Source organism: Ambystoma mexicanum, chromosome 1q, assembly GCF_040938575.1.
Source record: "Ambystoma mexicanum isolate Mex_15411 chromosome 1q, UKY_AmexF1_1, whole genome shotgun sequence".
NCBI classification, from domain to species: Eukaryota; Metazoa; Chordata; class Amphibia; order Caudata; family Ambystomatidae; genus Ambystoma; species Ambystoma mexicanum.
Window position 1 is genome coordinate 175,682,184 of NC_090922.1, and position 27,214 is coordinate 175,709,397.

The 27,214-nt window shown below is 43.4% G+C and overlaps 1 protein-coding gene across 3 annotated transcripts in view; it reads right to left on the reverse strand.

The window, feature by feature from the left end:
- The window catches only part of LOC138526197 (T-cell-interacting, activating receptor on myeloid cells protein 1-like), a 289,292-nt gene that overhangs the window by 200,064 nt on the left and 62,014 nt on the right, over nt 1–27,214 (reverse strand). Inside the window, exon 2 of one of the 3 annotated variants that reach the window (XM_069636639.1) lies at nt 19,009–19,089. The exons of the other annotated variants lie outside the window; for them this stretch is intronic. The gene's annotated coding sequence lies outside the window, so the exon portion shown is untranslated. The remainder of the gene's footprint in view (nt 1–19,008; nt 19,090–27,214) is intronic. 3 annotated transcript variants of the gene reach the window in all.

Here is a 27,214-nt window from a genome sequence, read left to right on the forward strand (position 1 = left end):
TTCTATCTAGATGTGACACAGGCTAATATTCCCGAATTGGTCTAATTGTGGCAATGGCTAATATTCGCAATTCTATCTAAATATGGCAATTGGTAACATTCACAATCCTGTCTAGAAGGGATGCGTGCTAATATTCACAAATCTGTCTAGATGTGATGCCTGCTAATATTCACAAATCTATCTAATGTAGCAGTGGCTAACATTCACAATCCTGTCTAGATGTGACACAGGCTAATATTCACACATCTATCTAATGTGGCAGTGGCTAACATTCACAATCCTGTCTCTATGTGACGCAGGCTAATATTCACAATTCTGTCTAGATGTGACACAGTCTAATATTCACAATTCTATCTAGATGTGACACAGGCTAATATTCCCGAATTGGTCTAATTGTGGCAATGGCTAATATTCACAATTCTATCTAAATATGGCAATTGGTAACATTCACAATCCTGTCTAGAAGGGATGCGTGCTAATATTCACAAATCTGTCTAGATGTGATGCCTGCTAATATTCACAAATCTATCTAATGTAGCAGTGGCTAACATTCACAATCCTGTCTAGATGTGACGCAGGCTAATATTCACACATCTATCTAATGTGGCAGTGGCTAACATTCACAATCCTGTCTCTATGTGACGCAGGCTAATATTCACAATTCTGTCTAGATGTGACACAGTCTAATATTCACAATTCTATCTAGATGTGACACAGCCTAATATTCCCGAATTGGTCTAAGTGTGGCAATGGCTAATATTCACAATTCTATCTAAATATGGCAATTGCTAACATTCACAATCCTGTCTAGAAGGGATGCGTGCTAATATTCACAAATCTATCTAATGTGGCTAACATTCATAGTCCTGTCTAGATGTGACATGGGCTAGTATTCACAAATTGGTCTAAGTGTGGCAGTGGTAACATTCACAATCCTGTCTAGCTATGACGCAGGCCAATATTCACAAATGTATCTAATGTGGCAGTGGTCAACATTCACAATCGTGTCTAGATGTGAGGCAGGATAATATTCACAATTCTGTGTAGATGTGACGCAGGCTAATATTTACAAATCTATCTAGTGTGGCACTGGTTAACATTCATAGTCCTGTCTAGATGTGACGCAGGCTAGTATTCACAAATTGGTCTAAGAGTGGCAGTGCTAACATTCACAATCATGTATAGATGTGATGTAGGCCAATATTCACAAATCTATATTATGTGGCAGTGGCTAACATTCACAATCCTGTCTAGATGTGATGCATGCTAATATTCTCAATTCTGTCTAGATGTGACGCAGGTCAGTATCCACAAATTGGTCTTAGTGCGGCAATGCTAACATTCACAATCCTGTCTAGGAGTGACGCAAGAAACACATTTACGGTCTTGCCTAGATGTGACGTGAGCAAACATTCACAATCCTGTCTAGAGGCGACGCAGGCTAATATTCACAAATCTATCTGATGTGGTATTGGTTAACATTCACAATCCTGTCTAGATGTTAAGGTGATTAGTATTAACATCTTAGCCTGATATGTTTTGAGGGTAAGTAGAGTGGGAGGGCTTCAGGAGTACAGTGATTGCTGTACTCCCCACCCGGGCCACACCCACCTTGGTAGTCGGTGCTGGTTGATGGCGGCTACGGGCTTCCTCTGCTGACACCTGCAGACACTGTAGGAGCCGCCCTTTGCCTTGGTTTGGAGCCGGCAGTGTAGGAGGCACCCTTTGCCTCGTTTTGGAGCCACCACTGTAGGAGCTGCCCTTTGCCTCAGTTTGTTTGCCTCGGGGCCCTTAGCCGAAGGGGCTGGCGGGCAAAGGGCTGCCATGGGAGGGTTCATGATAAGGAGAGAAGGAACCAATCAGGGCTCATGGGAGGGCTGGGAGGCGGGATGGGGCTTGGAAGCTCAAGAAGGCAGGGGGAGAGGGGAACGAAGATCTGAGCACGGTGCATGTGGATATTTTTTTTAAAACACAAAGATGTTATTTGGGCATGCTCTGGGGATGGAACCTGGAGTTTCACTCACATTGGCCGCATGATTTTCCTCAATGGTGCCGGCGAGGACGCTGCATGTCGGGTGATTGTTTGGATGGGGCGCTTGGGCCAATCAGGGCGTGTGGGAGGGCTGGGAGGCGGGATGGGGCTTGGAAGCGCCAGAAGGGTGGGGGAGAGGGGAACCGAAGTGCCGAGCGTGCTGCATGTGGATATTTCTAAAAAATAAAAACACAAAGATGATATTTAGGCACGCTCTGGGGATGGGGCCTGGAGGTTCACTCACCTTGGCCGCGTGGTTTTTCTCTTTTTACTCCGGAAACAAGTTCACTGGCAGATAATAGGGGGGGGGCACAAAAAGCGTGGTGATGGTCTACACTTTTAACATTGGGGGCGTACTGTCACTGCACATCAGAGCTGCGATTAATGATAAAGCATGGTACCGCTAGGAGAGCTGCTTGGTGCCAGGCCGGTTTCACTGACCTTTTGCAGGGCAGTCCCGACACTTCTCTGCTGGCAGGTATACGATCCGCAGCCCAGAATGGACATTAGTAGAGAGACCCACCAGCAGCAGAGTTAACCTCTCAATATGCCGCAATAGCACAGCGCTGCCAGTTCCCGTCAGCAGGGCGGGGATACGTTAATGGGAGTGTGCTAACACTTCCCATGGTGGCTGCCGTACTTTCATTGCCACGTTCCCGATACTGTCCGCAGGGCGGTTTTACTGTCACTGGACAGCTGTCCAGCTGTTACGGACAGGGCTGACACCTCTCAGCAGGGAGAGGAGGCGGGGCAAGGGCTGTCCTTCAATTACCCGCGTCTGGGTCCTCTGGGCAGCAGGGAGTGCGGCGGTAATGGAAAGGACCAGACCTGGCACTTCGCACCAGGGCGGCTTTACTTATAATCAGCGCTTGTCATTGGGCCGGCTCCGTCGGATCTGAGATCCGGCACCAGATGTGTAGCCGCATCTCGGGATCCGGCCAGAGTCAGCCCCCAAACCCATGCACTGAGCTGGAAAAAGAAAGTGCCCGAGACAGCATGGAGTAAGGGAAAGCAGCAGCTCCTTGCAGAGCCTGCGATCTAATCCGCCCTGTACTCTTTGTGTACAGTGCTTGCACAGGGCACAGTAGATCTATGAGCCCCCACCGTGGTGGGCTCGGAGTCTAATCTGCCACACGGTGCAAGCGGACTGTGAACACTGCACAGAGCATTTTTTTTTGTTTTGTACTCTCCCTTCGGGAGTTTTAATTTTCATTGTGCACCCGTTTCCATCATCTCTCTGGTGTTTGTTCTTAGTTGGTTATACATTTGTATAACCAACTAAGAACAAACACCAGAGAGACACACGGAGCCAGCACACATGCAAATCTGGCATCTATAAAATGCAGCACATCAGATACGTTATATATTATGTGACCCTGTGTAATATGTGTTGACTTGGTTCGTGCACTGAGTAAAAGTGTGCTTTGTGAGTGATGCTGTGGCAAATGTTATGATTCTGCATACTGGCTGCCAGGGTCGGACTGGGGCATGAAATTGTCTCGGCTGCAATGCAAAAGTGGCCCACAGTTGCACATGGCCATTCGTTCCTTTTGTGCCAGAATGTTTGATATTGCTGATTTAAACTATTATTTTGGACATTGCCTTTGATCAGAGGTCAACTGCCAGCTCTGCCCCCTAAACTCCGCCTCCTCGTGCACCGCCCCCAAACTCCGCCCCCACCACGGCCCTTGTGGGATCCCCCATCAACTTTTTTCCATTTCCACCACTGCTTATAATTGGATCCCAAGTGGCCTTCTCAGTGGGGCCAGGCTGTTAATAGGAAGATGCTGCTTTCTCAAATATCCGTCCCCACTTCCGGCCCACAAAACAATTAGATGTTGGCCACTGCGCCACGTGCAAAGCAAGAAGAAGACAGCAAACACGTGTTTCCCCAAAACGTGGGCCAGCCGTGGGAGCAGCGCCGGGCCTGACAAACTTCTTGCTTCAATCAAATTCCTTGGCATTCCTATGCAGTAATAATGCGCATTTACAGTTCCAGAGCGCAGCCCCTCGTGTGCCAAAAATTGAACAAACATTTTTTTACAGAAAGATGTGTACAAAACACAACCTGTATATTGCGCAATGTTAAGTTCCTAGGGAAAATTATCTGATCTCCCAATGTTTTGAAAATGAAGGGCGGGCAGGTGGAATGGGGGGGGGTCAATAAACTCTGCATAAACACACATGCCATTTGCGTTATCTCCCGGCCCTACATAATAATGTGTCAGCATCCCAGGCGCTCCAGAAACATGTCAAACCATCAGGGGTCCTTTTGAGGTGCCTGCGTATCTGCCTGGCAAAGGGCCTTCTCCAAGTTCGAGAAGGCCCTGTTCTTACATGAAGTGCAGCCGCCCAGCCTGCTGAACTGGGGGTGGGGTCCGAATCCTGCCACTGGAGCACCCTGGGATTCGATGCCGGTGTCCTGCGGTCTTCAGAAAATGAACGAGGCGAGTGGCCCCCGGGGCTTGATTCTATGGCATGACAGGAGGCTTCATATTATGCATAACAATCTTTACAAATAAAAAGTTTAAAAACAGAACTAAATAGAGTTCAATGTCAATGTAAGGGGGAATCCTCAATCCATCATGGAGGACAGGTCATGCCCTGCAGGAGACCAATGGGCAGGGACCCTCCTCTTTATATGCCCTTTACTCTAAACCCAACTCCTCTTTCTTTTCTGCTGACACTACAGCTAAGTCACTCCTTCTAGTTGTGCCTTGCATGCTAGTCAGTAGTTGGCATATGTTTTGGCATATGTTTTGTATATTGTTATTTATTATGTATATTGGTAGTGTTTTACTTTCTAGTAATGTTTACTGCTGTCACTTTGAAATTGTTTTTTTCCTTAGTTTCTTTAAGGATGGTATTATGGCCTTATAAGGTCGCGTGTGACAGCCGCTTTATTGTTAGCGGTTTCGTTTTATGAAGCGAGTATTCAGCTTCCCTCGCAGTGTTTCACCCCCTTTTATTGCTTCATTGAACAGCGCGGTGCCTGTCTCTCCAGGCCCTGCACACATGGGTCTGGCGGAAGCTCTTGCTTTAGAACCCGACGCGTGTGGGCCTGTTGGCTATTGTGATGCAGTGGGGCGCTGTGGCCTGCACCTGTAATCCCTGTTCTTTTGGCGGGAGGCTAGAGATGTAGATGGGGGTTTCGTGGCAGCTGTGTGCTGTCGCAAGGCCTTTGTTAGGGCATTATCTTTAGAAGCGTCGCCGGTTGGCCCCACCCACTCCAGGCCCTTTCACTTCAGACCCAACACGCATGTGGGCCTGGTGTTATTACTTAATGCGCCATTAATTATCGGTGCTGGTTGGCCCGCCCTCTCCATACCATACGCGTGCGTGCCTTTTTCAGAAGTTTTTGCTTCAGGCCCGATGCGCGAAGGGGATTTTAGTTATTTTTTAATTATATTTAGTATAGTTATGTTATATTTACATTTATTAAATTATATTTATTATATATGTTGTATATATTTATTATATTTTTACTATATTTTATTTTGTCATATTTTTATATTTAATATGCTGCTCACGTACATTAGCCTGCCAGGCTTCAGGCACAGCCTGATGGTTGGGGTGAGGTTCATATCCCCGTATTGCTTCTAGGTTCCACACCCTGCAAGGGTGCGCAGCTGGGAGATATGCCTGCTCGGCTGTTTTTTTCCCTGCAGTGAAGACTACGGGCTGCTCTATGGTGTCTCCGTTTATGCTGTTTCCACCATTATGAAAAAAAAAATCTCAATTTTTTTAGCACGGCTGGTTTCGCTTTGCTGTAGGAGTACCACGGCCTGCTCGGCTTCAGGCTTTGCCTGACTTATGTGCAAGGTTACCCCTCGTGTGCTCCTGAGCGCCACACCCTGCTAGGGTGAGCAGCTTGGAGGTGCGCTTGTGCAGTATGTTTTTTCCAATGTTTCCTCCATTACAGATGTATTTGAGGAACATTAACCCTTACCTGATAGGTTTGTGGTTATAATAAGTGTAATGGTGTAATGTTTTCCTTCTAACAAAAGTGGGGGTTAGGATGTAGCCATTGATACCGCGGTCAGTCTTCATTGGACACTGTTTGGTCATTCCTTATGTTCCTCTCTAGTATCAGCCTTAGGGGCCTATAAAACAGTACTTCAAGTTACGTTTTTTCTGTTTTTCAGATCAGGCTCCCTTTGGGTACATTAGCATATAGAGACATGGACAACTCAGTCCGTCCCTCCTCTTCTTCCTCCAACCCATCCCATCCCATAGTAAGGTGTAAACGAAGTGAGTCAGAATAATACTGACAGACCTTGGCTGTTTCCAACTTTTTGGATCTGATAGATGTTTCCCACAATTCCTGTTTTTCTTCTATTAATAACCGAGTGGCTGGGTTTTGCTTCTAGAAAGGAGCAAGACAAGTTTAGAGCTCCCCTGTTCCTCCACTAAAAGGGGGGGGGGTAACATCCTCCTTCATCATTTGTTCTTTATAAGGGTGGCCCTCTTCCAGGAATCGACCGCTTCATGGTGTCCTTTGGGTCCCAAATACAGGGGACAGAGCCCACAAGGGGGTAGTTAAGGCCTTGAGTATCACCCAGACTTTGGTACTGGCTTTGGCTGTGGAAGTGTAAGTCCTGCAGAGCTGGACTCTAGGAACGGTTTGCCTGCTCGGCATCATTAAAGCCTTTAGTTCTACAGAATGGCGTAAGTCCTTTGCTCATGTGGCTTCATCCCAATTGGTCATTAGACAAAGTTGCTTTCATTAAAGATTTTTGCCCCTCAGGGGAATAGAGTCTGCTCCTTTGACTGGGGGTTTTTCTCCCAGGGCTCTACCCATCCTCGATAAGGCGCATCAAGAGGTGCGCACAATTACAGGGGCCTGAACACAATTTTTTGTCTCCTTTGGAAAGGTGGTGCCGGCATGCGTCCTGTTAGGCCTAGAGTGTCTCCCATAACGCTTCATGTGCTGGCCAGGTTTTTTTTTCTTGGGGGCGTTCACCTTAAATCCCTGGGGGTTGCAGTAAGTTTAAGAGGGTTAATTTTGAGTATTTTCTCTCTTTGTCAGTTTACCTGTGCCTTTTCCCCAAGTGTTCAGTAAGGTAAGCAGAGTATGATAGTGTGGAAGCCAGTGACAGGTTTTGCCCAATAATCATATTGCAAGTTCTAACATCTATTTGTTACATCTTCCAAATGGAAGGGTGTATTATTCTTATTGGCGCCTCTTCCCGGCCAATTGTATGATAAAGTTAGACCTCAGGGATGAGGTCTAAGTGGTTACCTGTTTTCCTCCTCAGGAGTTTCCTCTTCAGTTCCACTGATGGCTTCACACTTAACAATGTTCCTCCTTTTTTGGTTTGGCTCCCCTTTTTTCCCATCAGCCCCTGGTGCTTCACCAGGTTAAGGAAGCTGGTCATAATTCACCTCTGCTTCAAGGGGGTTTCGAATAATTGTTTCTTTGACGACAGTTAGTGGTGTCCCTTTTGCAATCATGGGGTTGTTTTGTTGAATACAAGAGATTAAAGCTCCACATCTTCGTCCTTCCAGATGACAGACTCTCCTTCGCGAGGAAGTAATCCATCTTCTTCCCTTGAAAGGGAGAGTTTTTTCCCTCAGTTAGTTAACATGGATGGGCAGATGGTCAGTACCATCTGAGTCATAGTCCCAAACATCTTTGTAAGAATCTGTCTTGCTCACAGTTAGGCTTCTGTTCCCTGAGGTCACATTGGTGCTCCTTCAGGGGCTCAGGCTCATGATTGCCTAGAGCAGTACAATTCTCTTTTCTGTTCCCTCTCTGGATGTCTTTCTGGGGTCGGATACCAGCAAATTGGGCTGAGGGTGCCAGGGTAGGAGGTTTTTTCACACGCAGAGGGGGTCCACTTTAGTGAAGAAACTGCATGTCAGCAGTCTGGATTTGTTAGCAAACTCTCTTGCAGTCAAGGGCTTTCTCTAGGTTCAATGCACGTCATCTCCAGGGCAGGAACAACATAATGTTAGACAGGACACTCTCTTTGCCAAGATCTCGTACGTTTGGGTTACAGTTCAGTGGCTCTCTTTCCTTGTCCCTTATATGCTAGGCTCTGTGGTTAGAATGTGGATCTGTACCTTGACTTAATAGTCAGGGTACCTTTCAGCTCGCAACCGCTGGGTTAGTAGGTGTTTGTCTATATTTCCATAACATTACATGTCGGTGAATATATTTAACTGTCATTATCTCAATGAGACACAGGGTCAATAAAGGGGTAAACTGTGGCTAGTCAGTGCTTGGTCTGCAGGGCCTTCAGGTCCATTGGCATTGGGGTTCCACCTAAGCTAGGTGTTTTTTCTTCTAGGGGACGTTTACATCATATGGGATTAGTGCGTTTTGTTTTCTAAGGAAGGGTTGCCTGGACTACAACTGTTTTTCCAAGTTATCCAGGTGGTATATTTCTTCCTGTTAAAATGTTTTTTTCCGATATCAGTCCATTCGATATGGACAGTTTCATGTTTCTCCCCGAGGGGGAGGGTCATTTTCTTGGTTGCCAGAAGGGGTAGCGTAGGGTTTCCTCCTTCTATTATCCCGGTTTTTCCAGAACTTTTTAATGTATGAATTATTAAGTGTTTTAAAATATTACAGTGGAATAAAGTGGCTCTTAGTCTCTTAATACCTCTCAGCTGCTATTCCTGTGGGAACACTTTTGCGGGGACCCTTGCTCCCTTTGACCAAACGGATTAAGTAAGTTATGTAGGAAGAGAGAGTTAATTACTCCTTGGGTTCTTAAGTTATAGATGCAATGGTCTTTAGGACGTTCTCCTGGGGAGGGAAAAATTATCAAATCAGCTGATTGGTCAAGGGAATAATAATTGGAATAATTTTGTTTTTATCACAAGTGTATTGATCATGTTGGGGTTAGGGTGATGCAAGGGCTTTAACTTGCATAATATGAAGCCTCCTGTCATGCCATAGAATGACTAATCCCCTGCACTAACGTGAGAGGGGGTTTAGATGATATCAAAGACAGGAGGCGAGTATTATCCCCCCCTCTCACTTTTTTCTGTTTCTTACTCCATCCACCCACCCTGTTCTGTTTCATATTGTTTCAGCTTTCGGATGAGAGGTCCTATCCAGAAGAGCTTCGTCATAGCTTCAAGTTGCGGAGAGGTCGAGATCCCTCCAGTTTAGCTGGATCCTTTTCTCCGCGCTACGCAGTTGGATCGTTGCAATGGGCGTCTGGTGCAAGATAGCTGCAGAAAGAGGAGTTGGGTTTAGATATTTAGAGGAGGGTCCCTGCCCATTGGTCTCCTGCAGGGCATGTTCCGTCCTCCATGATGGAATGGGGAGTACTCCTTACATTGACATTGAACTCTATTAAGTTCTGTTTCGAAACTTTTTTGTTTGTAAAAGTTTTTTCTTTGCGGCTGTGGTGTCAGAAGTAAAGATTGTAATGCATAATACTCACCTCCTGGTTTTAATAGAATCTAAACGCCCCCTCACATTAGCGCAGGGGATTAGTCATTAGTAGGGATCAAGGGGAAATGCAAGATAGCTTTTCTGCAGTATACATTTGTGAAGGTGTGTTTCTAGGTAGTTTGTGGTGAGAGAACTTGAAGTATCTTATCCAGAGAGGAGTGTCACATGCCCTCGGTTGGCGGGCGTATTTGTTTAAATTGTTTTATAGACATTGGTGGGAGAGTGTATGTTAGGAAGAATTATATGCAGTACCCTTTGGGAACACGACACACAAATAAGACTACAAGTGTCAGTACAATTTCACCTTTGGTACAAGCCTGTCCTACACAGTAAAGTGGTAGCGATGGCTGAGCAGCCAGACTTATCTCAAGAGTAAAGTGAGCGGTACAAGAAGTTACACAAAGGACAGCAATTACTGTGATTCAAACAAACACTGACTCAAGGTTTCTGAGTAAAAGAATATACACTTATTTACACCATCAGTTATAAAACAGTTCACTAATATGAAGCAGAAGAAAATCACAATCTTAATACACTACACCGCACCCAATAAATTCTGGACAAGTTAACCTCAAAATGAAGTGTGAGCAAAATGGCACTCCAGTAATTTAAAAAGGGAGGGAAAGAACAAGGATTTCAAAAATCAACACCACCAAGTGATAGGCAGGGCAATCTAGAAAAGGCTTACTACAACTAGGGTTCAAATCAATAGGCCTGGGCCAATGTTAATGGCTCAGAGTCTTTGCAGAGGATCACACAGTTCAGAGTAGTTTGCGGTTAAGTCTTTGCCAAGAGTTCAAAACGAAGTTGGTCGGAGGAAAAATTATTCAACAGAGTAGAGAAGGACAAGCCTTCGGAGAGGTGAAAGATTTAAAACACTTTCACTGCGGTCGGATGGAATGAACGACCGGATTTGAACAATACCTTATATGAAGAAGAATGATGTAGCTGAGGCCTGGCAGTTCCTGCAGGCTCATGGTTCATGAAGCGACTGTCGGACTGACAAGAAGGAGGAAGACTAGAGGGTCCTACGCTGCCCAGGGAAGAAACCAACAGCAGAGCAATGCGTCGAATAAAAGGTGTGCTCCTTAAAAGCACAAAGGGACTCTCTCTCGCTGGCTGTCCGGGTTCCTGTAGCACAACAAATTCGACCAGGCTCAAGAAGAGGTCCAAGGGCTTTGTGAGATGGTTGGTCCCACCAGGCTCAAGGGGAGAAGACTCCTCGCGGATCTCCTCTGTCGTCGAAGTTTCAGACGATTCGGACCTGCAGCAAGGCTTCACCGGGATGTCCAGTAGTTGCAGCAGTCGTCTTGCTTCAGCTTCTCATTGGCTCTCTCAATCCAGTGGCCACTCTGCCTTCCAGTCCCAGAGACTGGATTTTTATGCACCAAATCCCCCATTCACACAGTCTGGCTGTCAATCACACAGCAGGGTGGCTGTCCTGGCCGGACAGTCACCTAGCCAATCAAACAATAGTGCGACTTGGGTCTCCAAGGAGACCCTGTGCAGGGGGCCTAAAACCCCTCCCTCACATTCAGCCCACCCAGACACTCAGGCACCTAAGGAGGGCTTCTGGGCAGAAGCCCACCAAAGGATGGCGAACAAAGGAACCAAACCTGGTTTGGCACGCAGAGTAAAACACGAGAAAGACCTTTAAAAAAATAAATGGCAAATAAACCCAGCCGGAACCGAATAAAAATAAAAGGGGTCCAGCGGGTTTAGAGTTTGAGGCTACCACCTCTAACTTACCGAGGCTATTTTCATAGCTCACGGTAGAAAGAAAAGAGTAGATACCACTTCCACCAGCCACATCTTAGAGAAAGGGGAACAAAATAACGTTCCATGAGAAATAGACAAAAAGGGATTACTATTAACCCTTCCAGTACTCTATGGAAGATAGTTTGTACTGGGTCTGTAAATTTTAAAAAGAGTAGTAAAGTCAATGGCAACTTTACATGTTCTGGGAGACAGTAGTCAGTCCCAGAAAATGGAGTTTAATAGTGGGAAGTCTAAAAAAGACAACCCTGTGTCACTGCACTATAGGTGCTGTGTGACACACAATAAAAAGATGATGCCTATGGAGTTGGTGAGACTCCATATTCATGAACACAAAAATGTACAACACACAGCAAAAACACATGTAAGAATGGGGAAAAAGGCTCACTATCTTACCAGGTGAAAAAAATAAATCCTAGAAATCCAGAAAAGCTGTTGAGGGACTCAGTAGGTAAGGGAAATTAGCCATTCTGGAGAACTCTCCCTGACACTCGCCCCCACCCCAGACTAAGGGACAGGAGGATTTAATCCACTCCTGAATGAATCTCATCACTCTAGTCAGTTACAATCATCCTAGAGAGACCATCAGCATTTTGGTGGTGACATCCTGACCTGTGCTCAATGGTGAAATCAGACCCTTGTAGGCAGATTGACCATATTAGTCATTTTGGGATTTCCCCTTTTATTTGCATTAACCCTCTAAAGGGTTGGTGGTCTGTCTGAATCACAAAAGTAGATCCATACAAGTATGGTCTAAACTTCTTCAGAGACCACACAATAGCAAAGCATTCACGGTCTATGGTTTTCCACCTTGTTTATGTTTCCTTCAGTTTTCTACTGATGAAGCAAATGGGATGCTCCCTAACCTTCTCATCCACTTAACTAAGGACTACACCTATACCTGTATTTGATGCATCTGTCTGCACAATGACGGGTTGGTCATAATCAGGAGCTCTTAGGACTGGAGCTTGAAAAAGGGCTTTCTTAAGGCTTTCAAAGGCTTGAGTGCACTCCTCACCTGTATAGGGAATTTTGGAGAGGAGACTACATTCCAGGGAGAAGCTATGGTCCCATAGTTCTCTATGAAATTCCTGTAGTACCCAGTGTGACCTAGGAAGACTCTCATCTGGGTTTGAGTAGTAGGGGTGGCCCAGATTTGTACAGCTTGTACTTTGCTAGGCAATGGCCTTATTACACCTCCTCATACCTCATGACCAAGGTAGACCACTTTGCTCTGACCAATTTGACTAATGCTTGCCTTTATGGTCAGATGGGCCTGCTCAAGAGCCTGCAATACATATCCCAAGTAATCATCATGTTCTTTCCAGGTAGGGCTGAACACTGCAATGTCATCCAAGTATGCCATGCAGAAATCCTCCATCCCATTCAGAACTCGATTTACAATTTTCTGGAATGTAGCAGGTGCATTCTTTAATCCAAAAGGTATAACCTTAAACTGGTAGAGGCCTGCTGGTATCGAATATGCAGTTTTCTCCTTGGCATGGACTGTCGGCTATTTGCCAACAGCCTGACGTCAGATCAAATGTACTGAGGTACTTGGCTGCAACACGTTTATCCACCAGTTCATCTGTTCTTGGTAAAGGATGGGCATCAGTCGTTGTGACTGCATTTAGAGCTCTATAGTCCACACAGAATATCAACTCCTTGGATCCTGCTTTTGGTACTAGAACAACTGGACTAGAACATGGACTGACTTGTAGATGGCTATATAACCCTGAGATCAAGCATCTTGTTGACCTCTTCCTTTATGTGGGTTCTTACATGGTCTGACATTTTGTAACCTCTGTTTTTCACAGGTAAATAGTCACCAGTTAGAATTTCATGCTGGCCCCAATGGGTCAAGCCTGGTGAAAGTGAAGGCCGGGAGGCAAACTGATTTAACAGAAACTTGCACTCCTCCTGTTGTTCAGATGTCAGATTAGAAGAGAGATTAACTGCTTCTATTTTCTCAACCAAAGGTTGGCCTCTGAGTAGGTCAGGTAGAAGTTCACTCTCCTCCTCCTCTTGAGCTGAATCTAGAAGAAAAGCTCCCACTTCTTTTCTCGATACATATGCCTTCAAACGGTTGGGGTGAAAGACTCCAGCAGCCTCCTTGGGATTGCCCAAGTCCACCAGATAGTTCACCTCTCCAAGGTTTCCCACAACCTTGAAGGGTCCTATCCATTTGTCCTGCAAGGCCCGCTGCCTTGCTGGAACCATAACTAGCACAAGCTGGTCTTGAAAGAAACTCAACCATGTTGGCCTTCTGGTCATGCCAATGTTTGACCAGAGCCTGACCTGCTTTCAAGTTATCACTAGCTTCTGCCATCATGTGTGACATTCTCCTCTGGAGACCTATCACATAGTCAGTCACTCTGACTGGCTTGGGGGAAGGAGCACTCTCCAACCCCTCCTTAATCAGGGCCAAAGGACCTCGGACTGGATGGCCATAAAGAAGTTCAAAGGGACTATATCCAACTCCGTCCTGAGGGACTTCTCTATAAGCAAAGAGAAGGTATGGCAGTAGAAGTTCCCACTTTCTTTTAAGGGGTTCTTCTAAAGCACCTATTATGCTCTTCAGAGTACAATTAAACCTCTCCACCAGTCCATTGATTTGTGGATAGTAGGCTGTAGAGAACTTGTAAGTGACACCACAATTTTTCCACATGGCTTGCATGTAGTGGAACATTAAATTGGATCCCCTGTCGGATATCACTTCCTTAAGAAACCCTACTCTGGTAAAAATACCAAGTAGAGCCTTAGCCACAACCTGAGCTGTAACAGTTCTCATAGGTATCGCTTCAGGATATCTAGTAGCATGGTCTACTACAACCAGGATAAACCTGTTTCCTGAAGATGTGGGAGGGTCAAGGGGACCAACCATGTCGATGCCCATACTCTCAAAAGGAACTCCACCACTGGGAGAGGCAGCAAGGGTGCCACATTCTTGGCTCCACTCTTGCCAGAGGTTTGGCAAGTGTGACAGCTCCTACTGAATTTGTCAACTTCTGAACCCATCTTAGGCCAGTAGAAGTATAAAGATAGCCTTTCCTTGGTCTTTTTGAAACTCAAATGTGCAGCCAAAGGTATCTCATGGCCCAACTGTAGGAACTGGAGTCTGTTTGCTAGGGGCACTACACGTTTCTTGCAGTCCCCAGGGATATACTTGGTTGGTTCACTGTAGAAGAGGCCATCTTCCCAGTGCAACCTGTGCTTCCCAGACTCTTGCCCATCGAGCTGAGAAGCTGCCTGTAGGTGAAGACCTTTAAGAGTAGGACACTCTCTTTGTCCTCTGCTGAAGTCTGCCCTGTTGGGTCCACCTTCTGCCAGTAAAGACTGCAGCACAAGATGCTCAACAGGATCCACATCTCCAACTAGAGCAAGCTCCTCTTCCAGGTCTGATTCTTCTGAAACTGGATCAACCACACAGGGTTGTACCTCACACTCAGCCTCAGCTGGTGGAGGGGTGACTGGTGTGACTTTGGACAATCTTGGGGATGTCCTGGTTGGTAGCACAGGAGTGCTCTCTGCTTTCTTCTTAGAGGTCTTGGGTTTCCCCTTTGCCTCTTTCTTTTTCGAAATTGCAGTTAGTATGTCCTGTGGACTGGGGGGTGATAGTTTCCTCTATCAATTCCCCTGGATAGCCTCTCAAGGTTCTCTCCCTTGCAGGCCTGGTGAGCTCCTGTTATCTTTTACTAGGAGGCCTGGGGGTACTGGACACAAAGCCAAGGGTTTTCAGGTCATTACCCAACAGGACTCTCCCAGGCACTACATTCTGCACACTAACAGGTATCTTGACAGTCATGTCATTCCACTGGATGAGAGCTGTTATCTGGGGAAGCATTTGCACAGGGCCTCCAGCTAACTTGGTTAGGTGTTTGGGTGCCTTAGCAACATCCTCTACCTTGAAAAATGATTCATCAACCACAGTTATGCTGGCTCCGGTGTCTCTGATGGCAGGGGTCTCCTGACCATTCACAAGAACAGTATCTTTATAATACTCTTTAGTATTATCGTATTATCTGGATGGAATTATAGACATCTAAATTCTGTTGTTCCCACAAACCCAGGGACACTAAAGAAACACTAGCTGAGACTCTCATGGGTTCATCAGCCAGTAGGTGAAATGTTCCACTTGCCATAGGTACTTCCTCCTCTGGGGAGAAGGCTAAGGAGACAGTGTGGACCCCTGAAGGTTTGCCCTTACATCTGGGATCCCCTTCCACATGACCCACAAACATAACATTTCCCAAATGTTTTGATGAATGCGGGTATGGTCTGACCTCCATCTGGTTTGGGTCCAGATGGTGCACTTGCCTGATTCAGTTTCCCTTGTGGTTTACTCTTATGTGGTTGTTTGTGGCCCTCTTTTGGATTGGAGGTATCAGAATTCTCCTTGTTATCTTTCTTTGGCTGCTTTCCCTCATCCTTCTTCTGAGTTGCCCCAGAATCCTTGTGAGTAGCCCTGTTGGCAACCCACAAGTCAGCAGCCTTAGCTAACTTCTTTGGATCTATCTCCTTAGAATCAGCCAAGTGCTCTCTGAGCTCTGGAGAGCAGGCATCATATATTGACTCCAACATAACACGATTTCTCATACCTTCAAAAGTGTTTACTCTGTAACCCTTAATCCAACCTTCTAAGTTCTTCAAACATTCACACACCCAGGTAGGCCAAGGGGTACCATCATGCTTTTTGAGGGTCTTAATCCTCTTAAGGTACTGGTAAGGGGTCTTCCCAAATCTAGCAATTAAAGCTAGCTTCCCACACTCATAATCCATCCTATCCACCTCCCCAACTACATCACAACAACATATGCAACAGTGGGGAGCCTAGAGAAGAGCCAAGGAAGCAACTGATTCCCTGTAATGTCTTGAATCCCATGGTTATACTCAGACATTGCCAACCAATCCAAAATATCAAGCTTAGCCTCATACATACCCACAATTTCTTTAGGCATACAGGGTCTCTTAGGACTGGAAGACCAAGAAGACGCTGGGAGAGAAGCATTCTCAATAGACAACTTTTTCATTTCTAGTGCATGGCTCAACTCCATTTCTCTGAGCTTAAGATCTTGATGCTTTTGTTCAGTTTGAGGATTAATACGTTTGAATTCCAATTCAAGCCTCATCTTTTCTAGAGCAATGAATTCAGGACTGAGTGTAGGACTTGATAGGGTCCCAGTAGACAAAGGTTGAGGTTGCAAAGCAGGTAGAGGAGCAATGAGATCTACATGATGAGACACATCGCCTCATCTGACTCATCAATAACATTTGGAACATTATCTTCCTCATCACTTTCCACATTTACTGGAGGGTTAGGTATTTCTGACCCACTCCCCAGACTTTGGTTCTCGAACAACTTTTCAATTAATTCTGACTTTTTGCCTTTCCTATCTCTAGACAGATTTTTAAAATGATCAACAGTGTAAGTAAGGAGGGTCTCCTGACTGTAGCTTTCCATATCGGACATGATTAAAATTGCTTTTATTGGTGTTTAGCCTTGTGGTTAGTTGATCCAAGGTAATAGCAGCACTCTAAGTGTAATCACTATACTTTATCCTCACCGCTGTACACCAATGTTAGGCAGAATTATATGCAGTACCCTTTGGGAACACCACACACAATTAAGACTACAAGTGCGAGTACAATTTTACCTTTGGTACAAGCCTGTACAACACAATAAAGTGGTAGTGATGGCTGAGCAGCCAGAATTATCTCAAGAGTAAAGCGAGCAGTACAAGAAGTTACACAAAGGACGGCAATTACTATGATTCAAACAAGCACTTACTCAAGGTTTCTGAGTAAAAGAATATACATTTATTTACACCATCAGTTATAATACAGTAAACTAATATAAAGTAGCTGAAAGTCACAATCTTAATACACTACACCGCACCCAATCAATTCTGGACAAGTTCAGCTCAAAATGAAGTGTGAGCCAAATGGCACTCCAGTAATTTAAAAAGGGAGGGAAAGAACAAGGTTATCAAAAATCAACAACACCAGCAAGTGATAGGCAGGGCAATCTAGAAAAGGGTTACTTGAACTAGGATTCAAATCAATAGGCCTGGGCCAATGTTAATGGTTCAGAGTCTTTGCAGAGGATCACACAGTTCAGAGTAGTTTGCGGTTAAGTCTTTTCCAAGAGTTCAAAATGAAGAAGGTTAGAGGGAAAGTTATTCAACAGAGTAGAGAAGGACAAGCCTTCGGAGAGGCGAAAGATTTAAAACACTTTCACTGCGGTCGGACGGAACGAACAACCGGATTTTGACAGTACCTTATATGAAGAAGAATGCTGTAGCTGAGGTGGTAGTTCCTGGCAGTTCCTTCAGGCTCACTGTTCCTGAAGCGACTGTTGGACTGACAAGAAGGAAGAAGACTGGAGGGTCTTGCGCTGCCCAGGGAAGAAACCAACAGCAGAGCAATGCGTTGAATAAAAGGTGTGCTCCTTAAAAGCACAAAGGGACTTTCTCTCGCTTTCTGGTTTCCTGTAGCACAGCAAATTCGACCAGGCTGAAGAAGAGGTCCAAGGGCTTTGTGAGCTGGTTGCTCCCACCAGGCTCAATGGGAGAAGACTCTTCGCGGATCTCCTCTGTCGTCGATGTTTCAGGTGATTCGGACCTGCAGCAGGGCTTCACCGGGATGTCCAGTATTTGCAGCAGTCGTCTTCCTTCAGCTTCTCGTGTTTAATGTTATTGTTGTGGATAGAGATGATGGGCCTGATTTACAAAGCATTTTTCAATGAGATTATCTCATTGAAAAGCACTTTTGTGAATCAGGTCCAATCTCTTAAAATTCACGTTATAAAAGGAAAGTTCAAAGCCAGCCAATACTAAATGGTAGTAGAACTTATTCTGTTCAAAGTCCGGCTGGAAAGTCTACTGGGTACTGCTGTTAACTTACTAAGTAATTAGCGAGAGGTGCTAAATGACTCAAATCAAACATTTGTCAATTTCTGAGGGTTCCTATGAATAGTTCCTGATAAATATACATATTTTCCCTCTCTCGCTTGAAGGATTTGTAGCCAAAATGTGTTTTCCCACCCATTTCTTAATGTTTATTTGTGTATAATGGTATTTTCCTTTTAGCAGGTTTTCAAATTGTGTTATGTAAACAGTCTGCCTAGACCAGTATCATTTGATCTTTTTTACAGAAAAATTCAACAAGATATAATTGTGGTCGGAACACTTGTTGCACCGATCTAGAATGGAAGCTGTTAACAACCAACAGCTCTAGAAATAACACATAGTATTACAACTGTCTAGTGCATATGCGCTGAGTAAATCATGAATTCAAACTAAGCCACCAATATTTGATAGGATGCTGCATCACAAACTGATTTATTTGTGATCTTATTCATACTTAGTAATTGACACTAATTGTGAATCATTGATCAATAAGCATTATAATTATTTTCCAGTTACTATTGATCATGAAACATAATACATTGTTCGAGCTACAAACCAACACAAACCAATGAGTGCACATGGACGTGTTTCACCACAACAGGCTTTGTCAAGGCTGATCCAAATTTAAAACAACATTTTATATTTCAAAACTCATTAAGTCTTAAGTTAGGTCTAGGCCAATCGGATATAGCAATGTTATACGTTTTTAATTTTCATCAATGCTCTGATCAGTATATGAATTGCCAAAAGGGGAGAGAGAAGAGGGGAGACAAGTCAAACATAAAAAAAAACATTTGTTATCCAAATATCATTATTGATATGATCATTGGTATCATCATTAATAAACCTAATTCATTATTGATAATCTTTTCAATGCTTACATTATTAGTTATCACCAGATGCTCTGAACTGATTTTGCAATCAATGTGTCTCCTTGAAATTCTAAACTGAAAGTTGTATACCTGCAACAATGTAAAAATAAGTGTCAGCATTTCTTAACACTGAAGGGTTTAAAGAACAGGGTAAAACCAAGCCCTTCCGCTCAGAAAGGTTATTGGATTAAAAGGGACATGACCCATATGAAAACCCATCCAGCACTGTACCTTTCCTTACACTAACTCGATTAGAAACCCCAGGAACGGCACCTCAGTTCTCAACTCTGTACACAGTACTTACATATAACATTTTACAGACAAAATACAGACAAATGACAATTATCAAGTTGCAAAAGGCCAAGGGGCAAACAAATCCCATGGGAGATGCAAGCAACTCTTTAGGAGCAGTGAAGGGGGTACCTGTAAGTGGGTTAAATCGGTGCCTTATATTAAAATGGCATTTGACCTTAAAATGGCACCTGACCTTAAAAGAGTGGCTCACTTAAAAAAGGTGCCTCGCCTGATTGAAGCCTCTGTCAATCACAAACAGACCTCACTTGTAGCCAATACAAATGTTATCCTTATTATTCAACCCACAAGAGAGTGCTAAGCAATCTCTACGTTGAATATTGGGATAAGAGAAAACCACAACACTACACCAGAAATGTAGCAAATCTAGAACACACAGGGAGTGGAAAAAAGTATTAAGACATAGCCAATCACAAGAACAGAGGCTAATAGGGACACTGCCAACTCCCCTGATTACCCTCCCTGCCCCCACAACAAGGGGACTCAATAGAGTAATTACTCAATCAGTACTTGTATAAAGAGAGGCAAAGACATCCATTCTTGGGTGGAGTAAGGAAGACATTTCATGGAGCCGGTGTCCAAGTTGTGATCAGACGAGACTCAAGAAGAAAGAGTTGGTCAATCCAAGAAGGCCATACAATACACCAGTGGCCAACACAAGAGGGCAATGTAGGAAACCAGACATGACCACTCTAAATGGGTCAAACCATAAAGAACCTTTCAAACCTTTGTGAACCTAGGCAGCTAGGGAGAAAACCCAACCCACAAGTACTGTAGTGAGGGAGAATTCATATCTGCAAATACAAAGGAACTCCTTTAGGGCAAAAAGGAAATGTACAGATCCTACCCTGGTAGCAGTTTCAAGGCCATCCCGATCCAGTACGTGATAGGATCTTGGGACCGTGACAAACGTAAAGGTGAAGAAATGTGTTGGGGCACTATAAACTGAGAGAGTGTACATTTTTTTCAAGCAGACTGTCCTGTGCATTAGGGCCCATGTGATTGAGGTAAGCTAGGTGCTTGATTCAGGGCACTATATCCCTGTAGACATTATCCTCACTTGTTCTAGTTATGTTCCCTTATCCTGACACTTTTTCTATAGCAGTCTCTCTATTTTGTTCTAGTTTCGATCCCTTAGCAGCTGTAGGCATCTCTCCAAACCACCACCACCATAATGATCACGGCCTGTTACACCCACTAGTGCAAGAGAGATGGAATTCCAAGCAAGGAAATACCATAGAGACATATGGTGCATAAATAAAGAACATTATATTTCCTTTCGTTTTTGTGCCTCAGGCATTTGTTCCTTCCGCCATATGAAACATGGTGTCAGACATGGGATGAAAGGAGATCTGTTATTCAAGGTTTGACCCCCAAGTCCTAGAACCTAAGCAATTCCCTTGGGGGGAGAGGCAAACACACCACTCTTGACTTTTCCCATGGGAAGACTGACCCAGGGAATTGACTAAGGCACTTTTCTGTATATGGAACCCACCCTGTCAGTAGAAATGCCCTGACAGGGAGACACGCCAGCCAAGATCCATCCACCAGCATCAGGGGAAATACAGATCCGAACCTGCCTCAACCTGTAATTCTTGTCAAGAGGGGGAATTTATAGAGTCTCATTTATCCAGCCTTATAAATCCAAAGGAACTGCTACTATTTTTAAAGCACCCTCAGGGCTTGCCTGAAGAATCAGGGGTAGATCTCAAATATTATATGATATGGCATTATTAACACACCTATACACAAGTGTTTCGAGGCACGACCTTATCTTAATTTTCTGGTAAACAACCATCTCTCACTAGACCCCACAGGGAAGATAATTTCTGAAAAAGTTAAAGGCTAAGTGCAATTAAATACTAATACAACATGACAGCAATCTAGTAACCTTGATTGAAAATCCATTACAAAGTAATGAATCCATGAAGAGAATGGACTGGATAAGGACAATAGACAAAATGAGGTTAGCTAAATGATCATTCTCACTAACCTCAATAGACAACCAAGGTCCTCTTTACCATCTTATCTAAAGAAATTTCCAGCGCCAGGTCCCCGAATGGACTTCCTTAGACTTAGACTAAATGTACTGCCTACTCTAGAAATCTTGCATACTAGAGATAAAATACGTTTCCCTACTGATATATGTAAAAAATGTGAAGACTCTCAAAAGCAATTGATTCAGCATCTCCTATTAAATTGCACAGGGACTTGGGACCTTAGAGTTCGAAGACTACAAAGGTTTGTTCATGATGTCGACCTCGAATACATTCTGGGAAAAATGGTCTCAGGCCATGAACTAGTTCTCACAAATGAATTGGTTAATCTTTGAAAGATCTAAAATTGACGGGAAGGAAAGCTATCTCAAATTGTGATATATGAAATGCTTAAGATGGTAAATCGATATGTATCCATTTTTTCAGTTTTGGGATTTGTTTTTATTTTTTAAGTTTTGCTTTGTGTTACCCCAGATGTTTCTTTCTTCTACACCTTTGAATTTCCCTGGTCTCCTTCCTTTATTTTTAGCAAGTGTTTTTCTTTTAAAAAATATGTTCTTTCCTTTTTTTCTTTTTTTTTAACTGTTTTAAGAGTTAAAGATAACAAATATGTTGGTTCTTTTTGTATTTTTCTATGGTGTAATATGATCAAATACTTTTTTTTTACAAATGTATTTTAAACAATTGAATTTGCTGTGTTTCTCTTGATTTATGATAATATCTGTAAAAAGTCAAGATTTTGTTTTGGCCATGGCACAATAAAATTAAAAAAAATACACAATAAAAACATTATGAGCTCATTGAGAGGCTTTGAAAAAAAGATGTTTTTAACATATATTTATTTTACAGGGTTTTGATAAAGTGTGAAACTTGCTAATCACATTCAAGAGCTGTACAATTAAAACAGATAAGACAGTACAAGAAGATAAGATGAGTAACACATTGCATACAAACTCTTTTATAAAGCTATACCTTTCTTCTTAGAAAATTGCTAAGGAGGAAACAGGAAAAGGTGGCGCTAGGTGAAGAGAATCCGGCAAAGCACTACAAATAGTAGGAATGGCTGCAGAGAATGCTTGATTTGCAGAGCTGGTTCTCTTAGCACATGGATTTTCAGGGCAGAAAAGAACTTTGTTTCTAGTTGCAAGTTGTCCACCAGACAAATCAAACCTTATGCTGAATCCTGGCTTCAAAAGGTAGCTACTGAAGTGATTTTAAAATTGGGGAAATATGATTGCATTGTTTTGCGCTGACAATAGATCGGGCTGCACTATACAATACACAATTTAAGGGGTGAAGAACAGTTTTTCTGAGACCCAGTAAGAAGGCATATCCTTCATCAATGTGCAAGAGCACCAACGACTGTACAACAGATCAATGTAGCCCAGATGGGATGAATGGCTGATTCAGCACAATAATGAGATATGGTATTGTGCTGCATGAATCATCTTGAACACATAAAGTTTGATAGTAAGTCAAGAATCTAACCAAAACCCCAGTGAGCAGAGTATACTAGTGAAGGTTAAACACAATACTTGCCAGGAGAACATGGCTGATCTTCAACTACTGCCTCTTGATTCCTGTGTGAGCAAAGAACACTGTTTTGGTTTAACTTAATTTTAAATAAGCAGCCATCATATATGATTCAAGTGTGTCAGGGCATCACTTCAGGTAAGAAGGTGATATCTTCAAATAGAATTGGGTACCATCCTCGTATTTGTGAATGCCCACTCCAACGTTTGCCACCAGACCCACCAGCACTTCCATGCACATATTTTAGAAAATAGGCAACAAGATAAACCCCCGGGGTCCATCATATTGTGTGGGCAATGGTGAGTAGGTGGGGAGAGCATCCTATCTGAACAATTTGATATCTGACCGAAGGAAAAGATTTAAACCATCTCAACGCTAGACTTTCTACTCCCCTTTGAACAGATAGACTAGTTAGTCAACTGTGTCGAAGGCCGCCAAAGGAGTGGAGGTTACTCTCTGAAGCTTTATTGAACGCATATAGACAGACAGTGATGGCAACTATCCTTTAGGGTAATGAGACCAGATCTGATTTTTTGTTGAAGTGGTTAAACATCCTGGAGAGGCGTCTATGGAGACCAGTATTGAACTTGCCTACATCTGTTCCTTTTCAGTGAATTAGAGCTGAGTTGTGTCATTGTCTCATGAAAAAAATGGATAATGTGAAAAAGGTGACTTTATATATGAAGTTTTTGATAGCAAAACCAAATATGCTATTATATATATACTCAGAAGCAGGTGCTCATTAGGCTTGATTACCTCATTTTCTAATGATGTGTGGTGAGCTGAAAAATGTTTTTGAGATACATTTAATTATTGGTTAAATGAAGACAGTCTTTAAGAGTTTGCCATGGACAAAATTAAGTGTGAGTCTCTCAAATGGGACCTTGTTATGAACTACCTACATGTACGTTCTAATGTTCGTGGTATATTAAAATGTTCCACCAAGCAATCAACCGCAGACTTCTTTGTTAAGTTTGTTTGGTTGTAAATGTCTTGGTACACTGGGAGATGTGTGTAATCGTTTTTCAATGTCCTAAGAATTATAGATTTGTAGATTATGTTAGAGAGTGGGATGCTGGGAAGCCCCATGCCATTTGTTAATTGATTGCAAATGTACCAAATAAGCTGGGGCGAATAAATTCAGCCAGACCCCAAATCATCCAAACAAATGTTCACTGTAATCAGGAGGTTGATGTTGACCCTAACTTTTAAGAGATTCAGGTACAGAGTCAGGGTAAGCTCATGAAAGTTTCATGTTGCTGTAAATATATGGTTGAAGATGTCCAATGTTTTCCTGCTAGCACATGTTCAATGAAAACAAAGTATAAAGTTAATGGACTATGTCAGAACCTTTGCTTCGGGGGATGCTAAAAGAAAGCAAATTGTCTAAATGACTAATGGGTTACACCTGGCTGCTTTTCTAATGCAGAAACCAAAATGAACTCTTTGTTTTTCGTTAACAACACATGCTACTCTTTTAAAAAGAAAATTTGCCAAATCCACAGTACGCAGTGGAAATCAAAAATGTGCAGAGAATGCATTGTATTATTTGCATTCGTTTGAGAAATGGACAGTTCACATTATTCACAGGGATGGTCTGCACATTTCTAAGTGCTCATCTGCAGCTCAAGTGAAACAATGGGCAGTCTCCTTGTGCATATTGAGGTTTCAAGCACGTATAGTACTCCCTGCATGCATGCAGTTGCTGGGAGTGCATTTCCTTATGATGTGACCTTAACGGGTCTATCAATATGAAAAGTGATGAAAAAAGAAAACCTGATTTATATCCCTGTTTGACTTATTGAAATGTAAGTGGGACAGTAGTTCATGCCACTGCTGATTCACACTTATTTAAAATATGCATTGACAGGTCAGAAATGATTGCAATACATTTTACTTCCCCTGCACCTGTTCCATAGAGGCACAGAGAATGTGTTTGTTTCTGCACATTTTAATGTGCATCCCGTTTCTGAATAAGGATGTGCATTAAACTGCAGAAATAGCCCGTATTTAATCACATGTTCAATGGTATCTATGATGAACACATTCATAGGAACTTTGTAAATAGGGTACAGCATTTTTGGAGAGAAGTGATAAGATGCACTATTGCATCTCATCTCTTCAAACCAATAAAGGTTTTGAGAATAGAGCTCTTACTGCAGATATATATGTCATGCACTTTTCCCAGGTACAGAGCTCATAATATTGCAATCCTACCTGACTAAATGGTATTCCTTTAAGGAATGTAAGGAGAGTCTACATCATGAATGCTTGCCATGTGACTGACTATGCTTCAGCCCTATTGGCAATTAGGGGGTCTTAACTTGCAGCCACAGACTTTTCATATTATTAAATCAATAACTTCAGTAGTCCTCATGGAAGGAAATTCACGCACCCTTAATGTATGAATTACTTCTCCCTAGCCTTGTAGGCTTTTCAGGGTTCCATGTCTGTAATTCCCTGTATTATAATTTTATCCGCCTCAATAATGGTTGTTGGGCTTCACTATGAGTTTGGCCGTAATTCAGCGGTAAATCCACAGAATTACCGACCACATCATTTTCTGTTATTGGCTCTCAGTCCTGTGGACTTTCTACTGGATTAAGAGTGATGGCAGGCCAGTGTAAATCACCATTTTTATAAGTCAGTAAGACTCAATGGAGATTTTGGCAAAATTACCTGAGAAGTATTTCCGCCTCTGTAACTCCATTGATTTTTTTGGTAAAGTGGAGGATTCACCTCCAGCATTTTAATGGAGGTGAGTCTTCCACTTTACCTCCAAATTCAGAATACGTCAGTACAGTTATAATTGTGGTAATTCTGTTGCTACCCAAAAAAGAGTCTTTAAAAGAATTAACTCAGCTTTTTTACTGCACCACCAAACACGTAATGAGGCAAGTGTCAACCTGTGAATGATGAAAAGCAGCCACGTGCATGCATGACATGTGACTGACTCTGCACTTACAATTCCTCAATTCAACTTTATTAATTTCAACAACTTGGTAAAGATGAAAGACTGAGTTGTTATTACTCATTTTCAAACCTGGGTCTTGCAGGTTACACATAGATGTATGTAGTAGATACATTAAGCTAATGAGATATCTTATTGCAGACTTGAATGTGCTGTTCTATTTGGATAACATTCACACATACACAGAAGCAGTGGTGGCCGGCCACTATGGGCGGGGTGATGCGCCTCCCCGCACCGCCTGAGCGGCAGGTTGCCAGCTCACCTGAGCGATAGGCAGGACAATCCCCTGTGTCTATTATTTTCACGGAGGACTGCGCTGTATGCCTCTCTGCAGGGGTGCGTCCCCCGCTATGTTATTTATTTGATTTTTTGTTTGTTGCAGAGCCTATCGGCTCTGCAACAAACATAGCATCAAATAATGGGAGCAGGCAGGACACTGGAAGAGGGGCCCTGCCGGCTTTCATTATTATGAATAGACACGCTGCTTGACAGGAGAGGAGCCTCTCCTGTCAGTTAGCGTATTCACGCTGTGGAGACACCCATCGTAAACATGCTGACTGACAGGAGAGGTATCCTTTCCTGTTAGGCAGCGTGTCTATGTCCTCAGAGGAGGGAAGGGTTATCCGATCCTCGCTGTGGCTGTGACGGCACGTGTGTAGGCATGTAGGCAAGGTACGTGTTATTTCCTTTTTATTTAATGTGTATGTATGCATGCATGTATGGATTGTATGCATGTATGTATGTATTTTGGTGTTTGTTGTGTGTGAATTGTGTGTGAATGTGTGGGTGAAAGTATTTCTGTGTGTCGTGTAAGTGTGTCAACCCCCAACCCTAAATGTAGGGGCCCCACTTAGTGCTATAGCCCAGGGTTTACCACTCAGACATCAAGGAAGAGTGTTGCCTTCTTCCTGCAGCCCCCTCAGTGTGGGAGGCATAAGCCCTCCCAAGGCAGGGGCTGACAACACCCTATTTAAGTGAAAGGAACCCAGCTCCCTTTCTGGAACCCGAGTTGCCAAATTTTGTTTTGCACAAGGAGCATCAAGAGCTAAGGCCTTCCCTGCCTACATTGAATGTATGCCAGTCTTTCCACGTAATAGTATTGCCTTTTATTTACACTTGATGTACAGACAGTTACTGTGGATCAAGAGTAGAGCAAACATTGCAAGTGCTATTACCCATTGATGCCAACTTTTATCAGTGGTCTCGAGGGTCACTTATGCGTTGCTCATACTCCCATGGCTCGTGCTCCGAAAATGTGCATACTTTGTAGATCTCTGCCCTTCTCACTAAAAGGACAAAATGCCATGTGAACCCATGGTATTGAGGGCAATTCTGTAAGAATTACAAACAAGCACAGTTCCCTTTTATTTAGCATAGATAAGTGTGTTTAGTCCAGCAAAGC